At 42.4% G+C, this 8,400-nt stretch overlaps 1 non-coding gene across 1 annotated transcript; it reads right to left on the bottom strand.

Annotated features, from left to right (window-relative positions):
• Positions 1-353: 353 nt before the first annotated feature.
• Positions 354-476, bottom strand: LOC119810942. The gene has a single exon (XR_005284878.1). It is a non-coding gene; the product is annotated as a small nucleolar RNA SNORA40 (small nucleolar RNA).
• Between the last annotated feature and the right edge of the window lie 7,924 nt (positions 477-8,400).

Raw genomic sequence — 8,400 nt, 5'->3', positions numbered from 1 at the left:
CAGTGTTGAAGATGTTGTATGTTATCTTTTGTGTTTCCGTTTTGTTTCTATTTCATTTTGCAAAGATGTATTTAACTGTTATGTGTATGAGTGTTTTGCGTGCATGTTTGTATATGCACTATGTGTGTGCCTGGTACTGCAGAGGTCAGAAGAGGGTGTCGGATCACCCCTGGAACTGGCATTACAAATAGTTTGAGGACCATCACATAGGCTCTGAAAATCAAAGCTGCATCCTGTACCAGAGCAGTTAGTACTCCAAACCAATGAGCCATGTTTCCAGCCTTGTGTTTTGCTTTATTCTTAGGATCAATCTTGTTATCAAATACGTCATCACTTTGTGCTTCCTTCAATATCATATTCCTTCTTACAGGTATCAAAACTCACCCAGAACAATGAGTTCTGGTGTACAAGAGAATTTATTTTTGCACATGTCTTATGTTTTTTCCTCCCTTTCCACAAACACAAATATAAGTTCTGTGTCTGGTGCTTTGTTGATTTCAAGAAAAAGTTTAGTCTCTGAGAGAAGGATGTGAGTAGTCCTAAGGAAATCCAAGTCTGAGGAGACTTTTGTAAGACAAACAAAGACACCCTCTTAAGAAAAATAGGGACATTGAACAAGTGGGTGCAGTAAGAAACAAAGCCAAGCCATGAGAAGGGGGGCAGTCCACATGATGCCCAAGGAATAGAGTGCGACCGGGTGGTGGTGGCGCACGCCTTTAATCCCAGCACTCGGGAGGCAGAGGCAGGCGGATCTCAGTATGGTCTACAAGAGCTAGTCCCAGGACAGGCTCCAAAGCAACACAGAGAAACCCTGCCTCGAAAAACCGGAAGAAAAAAAAGAATAGAAGTGCAGGCTTTAGCGTAACTCAGTTACTCAGTTGGTAGAATGCTACCTTAGCAAGTCCCTTAATTACATTTAGGCATGATGGCAAATGCCATTTAGGTATCACTATGGGAGTTGAGTCAGGAGGATCAAGAGTCCAAGGTTATCCTCAGTCAAATAGCAAGTTTGAGGCTAGCCTAGTCTACCTAAGAGCCTGTTTCAATGAAAAGAAATACAAAACCATGGTTATAGACTGAGCCTCCCCTAGAGGAATCTTTAATGCCATGGAAACTTGGCTCATACCTGAAGATGCTCAACAATGAGAGAGGCCACAAAAACACACCCAACAGAGCAACATCTGTAACACAATGTTTCCTGCACAGCAGAATCACCTAAGAAACTTTCCCTACTCAGATGCCTGCCTTTCACCTTCCAAAATGTACAATTCAACTAGACCGTAGGTGACTCAGCACATGGTGGTCTAAAAGATACCCCAGGTAAATCTACCCTGTAAAGAAGTTTGGGAACACCTACTACATATGTGGAATAGACAAGCCAGAAGAGCATGACCAAGCAAATGAAGAACAGAAGTAAGCACTGAAATACAACTGTCCTGAGAGGAAGAAAATCTCCTGCCTCCATAGTAAAGTGACTCACAGATATCTATGTAAAATGGCTTTGGAGAGACCCACTCCCAGATGTAGCCCTATAAATCATTAAAGTTCACGGGCAAAGAACACACCCCAGGAGGAACAAGTCAGGAGAATACACAGCATGAAGAAAACAAATTAAATCCCATTGTATGTGTGCCACACTTTGTGAGGTGCCTGTATTCAAATTCACGGAGACAGGACTGTGAGATAGGGCAGTGGGTGTTTGCATTCAGTGAACATAGGGATTCCGTTCTGCAAGACAGACAGACTTCTGAAGACGTACAGTGGTGATAACTGCATGGAACTGACTCAACTTCACTTTTCAAGATAAATAAAATGATACATTTTGTGTTGCGTAGGTTTTGTCACACTTTAAACATAATTTTCAAAAATGTCATGGCGGAGCTTAAGACCCAGAAGGCATTGTTGGTCAGTGACCCAACCTTTAGACCTACAGATTCTCAAATGTGATTGCATAGGGGAAGCTCAGGGAAGCTTCAAAGAGCACCACGGCTCGATTGCTATGCCCAGATGAACTGATTTAATCGGCCTAGAGTGGAACCCCCCAAAGTGTTTTTAAGTGGTTCCCCAGGTGACTCTAATGTGTAGCTATGGTTGCGAATTGCTGTACTAAAGCACAGTTAATTAAATAATTATCACTAATAACAATTATTGAAAGAAGATGAAAATGAAAAGAACAATTTAATAACAATGACTCTAAACTTCCATATTGTATTTACTTCTCAACCAAATGAAAAACAATTAATTTGGTGTATGATTGAGCATCCCATACAGCTCTGTCTGGGGAGATTCTCAGAGCCCCATGGAACAATCCTGGAGTATGGATACCCAAATCAGTCAGTGGCGGGATTCTTGGAGGTCTGATCTTGGGTGAGGTGCAGAGACCGGCTGAATCAGGGAACAGAGGTCTCCTGGGGTCATCTGGGTGCCCACTTGTGTTGGGCTAGGTGTGAGATGTAAGTACTGCCCCTGTGTGCACACTACTGAGTCACTCTTATAACCAAGTATCCTCATTAGAGTTGGTGTTTGTTTGCTTCTTAGTTTCAACTTGGAACATACTAGAATCAACCGGAAAGAGGAATCCTCAACAAAGAAATTATCTTGCACACTCTCCTACAGGCCAATTTGATGGATGTATTTTTTCTACTCATAATTAATTGGTATGGGAGGGTTCAGCCAACTCTGGGTGGAGTTACACCTGGGCCAGATGTTCTGGGTACTATAAAAAAAAAGCTATAGAAACATTATTCTTCATGGCCTCTGGCTAAGTTCCTGTCTCTAGGTTCCAGCTATGACTTCCTTTGATGGTGGCCTTTAGTCTGTAAGAAGAAATAAACATTTGCCTCCCCACATAGCTTTTGGCCAGTGTTTCAATCACAGCAACAGAAAAGCAGTCTAGGACACCATGCAAAGAAAGTACATAATAGAACACAGATGTGCTACTAGGGGCCCATGCACTTTTCTTATGTTTTAAAAGGTTACATTTGTTTGTGTGGTGGGAGGGTATGTGCCCCTACGCATGCATGGTAGTCAAAGGATAATTTGTGGAGTCAGTTCTTTCTTTCCTGAATGTGTGTCCCAGAGATCGAACTTGGGTCCTTGGCCTTTATCTACTGAGATTCAAGCTTTACTTTAAAATTTAAAAAAAAAATGGCCTTCAGTAAGATGTTTTTAGCCAATGGAAGATTTGTATGTTGAGTATGTTTAAGGTAGGCAAGGCGAAGCGGTGATTCATTAAATGTAGTTTCGAATCGTGGCAGCTCTCTTCACAAGTTGAGGAGCACATGGGTGTGGAAAAAAATAAAGCCAAAAGTAAATGGGCCAGTGATGTTATAAAATAAAGTTGAAGTTAAAGCTAAATGGTTATGGCCTCCTAAATGTTTATTTTAGAATCGATAAAGTTAAAATAGCCATAAACTCAGCAAACAATAGAAAATTAGACATTATTTCCTCATTTGCCACTGTCCTTTCATTCTAAAAAGTATTAATTATGTGTATATGTCTGTGTGTGCATATATGCACATGAGTGGAGTGCCCACTGAGGCCAGAAGAAGGTGACCAATCCCCTGGAACGACAGATAGGTGTTAACCCCCTAACGTGGGTGCTGGGAATAGAACTTGGGTCCTCTGGAGGAGCAGCAAATAGCCCTCCAGCCCGCTCCCTATCATGTCGTGGAACAGCAACAGCTATGCTTTATTTATTGTGTATTCAAGGTGCCACTCTGTCTGCCAAAGCCCATCACCTTCGCTTATAAATGTTGAGTGAAGTTGTTGACACGATCCAGGAACCATGACGGAGTTAAGTGATTCATTGCCATAGTAGCCCTCTATTTCTCCATGTATGACATAAGGTGTCACGCCTCTCCTACTTCTACATGTGATTTTTTTTATCTTCTTTATAAAAAATGTAAGTTGTCTACATTATGCTTCAGAATTACTGTTAAGTTTATAGGACGAACAGGTATGAGGGGTCTCCCGTATGAAACACTTTATACAAGAAGCTATTAATTCAAAGTTCTATAAGACCTATATTCAGCAAAAGTATAAGCTAGTGTTGTTGGAGGGACATTTGTGTCCTATGGGATCACACCCATCTTGCACAGGGGACACTATCTTTACATGGTAAGTGAGTCTATAAGGCTCTCAAAGATCAGAGGCACTGTCCTGGCTGTGGTACAGATGGCAGGGATTAAATAAAGACACCCTCCTCCCACATCTAGGATGGGACTGTCAAAATGCCATTCTTTTCTTCAAATTTCCCTGGTGGTTTGAAAATCATATTTTCTTTTCTCTTTGTTTCTTCTATTGTTTTGAGACAGTGTCTCAGTAGTCTTGCTAGTGTCAAATTCTCAGATTTGATATATAGATGAGGTTGGCCTAGAACTTCTAATCCTCCTGCCTCTACCTCCCAAATTCTAAAATTACAGATGCTGACTGTGGTGGTTTGAAAGAAAATGACCCCCAAAGGGAGTGGCACTATTAAGAGGTGTGGCCTTGTTGGAGGAAATATATCACTGTGGGGGTGGACTTTGAGGTCTCATATATGCTCAAGCCATGCCCAGTGATACAGACAACTTCCTGTTGCCTGCTGGTCAAGATGCAGGACACTCAGCTACTTCTCTAGCATCATGTCTGCCTGCATGCCACCATGTCCCACCATGATGATAATGAACTGAACCTCTGAAAATGTGAGCCACCCCAGTTAAACGTTTTTCCTTTTTAAGAGTTTCCATAGTCATGGCATCTCTTCACAGCAACGGAAGCCCTAAGACAGAATTTAGTACCAAGGACTGGGATATTGCTGTGGCCATGCTTTTGTTTGGAGAAATCTGGACTTTAAGAGTTTGGGACAGGAAAGCAGTGAAGTGCTTTAAGAACTGCTTAATGGGCCATATGAGTAGGGGCATGGATAACAGTGGTGCTAAGCAGAATTTGAGTTGTAGGGAGCTGGCTCAAGAGCTTTCACAGGATTTTAGTATGTGGCCTAGAGATTGCTCTTGTGGTATTTTGGGGAAGACATCCACCACACCACACAGCTTGAAAAGGATATCGTGTGTGTGTTTGTGTGTGTGTATCTATGTATCTGTGTATACATTACATGACACATATGTGGTGGTCAGAACCTCAGGTGCCAGTTCTCAGGCACCTTCCACCTTTTGTCTGAGTCAGGGTCTCTCATTGGCCTCTAACATGGGCCTGACTAGCTGACCCTGGAGCATCCAATCTCCATTGCAAATGGGATTGCAAGTCTGTGCCACTCTGCTCAGATTTTTAATGTGAGTTCTGGGGGGCGGGGGTTTGCTGAACTCAGGTCCTCATACTTCTGAGGCTAATATTTTGCTAACTGAACCATTTCACACACACCCCAAAGAATATTCTAACAATATACCACAGACATAAGTTAAGTGTTTTGGGAGTATATAACACAGTCCTGTCTGATGCCATCTAGTGTCCACAGACATAAGTCAAGTGTTTCAGGAGTGTATGACACAGTCATACCTAATGCCATCTAGCGTGCTCCCACTCCTGCAGGACCACTGCCCAAAGGACACTATGGGAAAGGGCACATAGCTGCGCTAGCAACTGACTGATATACATACCCATTTCCTCTCTCATCTGTCCAGTTCCATGTGCCTCCAAATCAAATCAAACAAAAGAAAAAATATCATCCTAACAAGGTCTTATTTAATGTTCCAGACTGCCTCTGATCCATATTGATCAAGCTTCAATTTGAAGCTGGAGCCTGCAGCTGTAATTGAGATCAATATGAAGTCTTTATTCAGATAGCTCCCCACTCTCTCTCTCAGATAAAAAGTATAAACAAATCAGATCATTAAAAAAATAAAATAAAACTACCTTTAAAAAGTTATCAGCAGGTATTTATGCTTCTGATAGTTTTAAACATTAGAAAGGATAGTTTTTAAGGAAATAAAAGGAAAACTACAACAATCAAACAACCTAAGATGTGCCCACAGCCTTTACTGATTCAATTGTGATTATAAGATTTAACTTTTGAATTTCTGTTGTCTGCTTTGTTTTGGTTTCTGCCTTCATAAATCTCTGAATGCACCCTCCATGGTGGGTGAACATGACTTTTTACACATATTGAGCTGGTAGATGTGCCTTATATACCCAGCACTGTGCAGAGAGGCAAGAAGAGCCAAAAGGAATTAATGCCATTATCATCAGTGTCTAGGAATAGGCAATCCTACAGTCCAGGGTGCAGAATGGAAATGCACACATAATTATGATGTAAAACAAGATATGGCATTAAAAGTCTGAATAAGTTGGGCATGGTAAAGAATGTCTGTAAGCCCAGAACTGGGGACAAAGGGGAATTGAGGCAGGAGGATCATGAGTTCAAATTCAGGCAGAGCTACATAGCAAGATCATGTCTCAAAAGGGCATGGTAGAGTCTACATGTGAACCAAATAAAGACCTCAGAAACATCTTTGGAAATGGAAGAAAGGAAAGGAAACTTTTGGAATTGTTTACATTTAACAAAGATATATAAAGACAGTATCTTCCACTTACTATTTCCTTAAACAAATTTGTAGTTTGCATGTGTGTGCATGTGCGTGGGTGTGCACATATGTGTGTATGTGTGCATTTTCTCATCTGTTTAGATGGCAGAGTTGTGTTTAGTTCTTGCTTCATTTTAGTAAGGGTAGCATGAATTCTAATTGGTCTTAATAAAAACCTGAAGTCAAATATTAGGGGGTGAAAGCCGAAACATAGAAGCAGAGCAGCCACCCACTAGAGTTCTTACCTCTACAAAATCCTCAGACTGAATGGGCTGAGCTCCTGTCTCCTCCTGTCTTATATCCCTCTCTCCACTCAGCCACATAATTTCCTGTCTCCCAACCTCCCAAGTCCTGGGACCAAAGGCATGAGACCCCAAGTGCTGGAATCAAAGGTGTCTGCCACCACCACCTGGCCTCTATGGTTAACTAGCGGCTAGCTCCATTCACTGATCTTCAGGCAAGTTTTATTTGTTAGAGCACAAATAAAATCTCACCACAATTAAGCTCTGAGTTTATCAGATATGGTTGATGGGCATCTGTAACCCCAAAAGTTGGAAGGTAGACACAGGAGGAACAGAACTTCAAAGTCACCTTAGGCTATGAAGTGAGTTCAAGGCCAGTCTGAGTGTCAAGAATTCAGCAGACACTCTCTCAATGAATAAACACACACACACACACACACACACACACAGAGAGAGAGAGAGAGAGAGAGAGAGAGAGAGAGAGAGAGAGAGAGAGAGAGAGAGAAGAAAGTGATGTATCTGCATGAGATAACTGTGAGGGACAGAGCAGGGGACACAGTAGTGACCAAACTAAAGGCGGGAACTATACACACTAAGGGTGAGTCAAGTTTGAAATAAACTATTTTATCTTTTGAAAGGGAAGGATCTATAAGTAGTTAGAGGAGCCAAAAGACCTGGTAGGGGAACCCTGGCCTGGCTGGTAGCAAAACTGGCTAGGTGGAAAGAAAGTGGCCTAGGACATCACACATCTCCTCTGGGTCTGTGTTTTCAGAGTACAACCTGGTCACCCATTACTTTGAAACAACTGGCTTGGAACTCAGCACCTTAACACAACATTCACTTTGCCACTGCTGCAGCTTAGGCAGTATTCAGTGAGAACAGGGATTTCTGCTCCAATGGGCACCTGCTAAGCAGCTTGAAGCCAGGACTAATATCCACTGCAGGGTCCCCCTCTCTGGTGTCTGGTACTCTTGGGCTTTTGGTTGGAATTAGCACCCCAGCCTCTTTCCCTGGTCTTGACACATAAGCTCTATGCTTTCTCAAACATGGTAGCTCAGTCGACAAGGAAAGGACCACAAGGGCCTCTGCATCCTTTTTCTCTGACCTTGCCTCTAGAATCATTTGGTAAGACTTCCACACATTCTATTGGTTGAAGCATAGCTTGGTTCCCAGGGTGGGAAATGACTCTAGTGCTTTATACGTGTTATGTATCTAGACTGACAGGTAGCCCTGTTAATACAGTCTGCCACACCTTGTGTGCTTTCTAAACAGTGTATAGTTGCTAAAGAAAGCTTGATGCAAGGTATGTGCAACAAGCAAAGCGTTTTTGATGGCCCCAAATGCACTGAGGCACTCTTCCCTCTCCAAGAATACACAGTTATAAATACACGAGCCAGTGAGTGCCTAAGAGGCCAGTGAAAGTGACCAGTAGAGACAGATAAATAAGCTGAGCAGAAAGTGGGCTCTGAAGATGTCTGAACTAGAGGATAGAGTGAGACCCAGAGAGCACTGGCAGGGTGGGGGGATACTTCAATCTTCACACTTGATATGCAAGAATGAGGACCTTGGTTCAGACCACCGGGACCCAGGTAAGGGCCAGATGTGGCAATGTGTGTCTGTGATTCAGTGATAGCAGA

Source organism: Arvicola amphibius, chromosome 3 (assembly GCF_903992535.2).
Source record: "Arvicola amphibius chromosome 3, mArvAmp1.2, whole genome shotgun sequence".
Taxonomy (NCBI): Eukaryota; Metazoa; Chordata; class Mammalia; order Rodentia; family Cricetidae; genus Arvicola; species Arvicola amphibius.
Note: the sequence above shows the minus strand (reverse complement) of the source record. Positions and strands in the feature narration are given on the sequence as shown.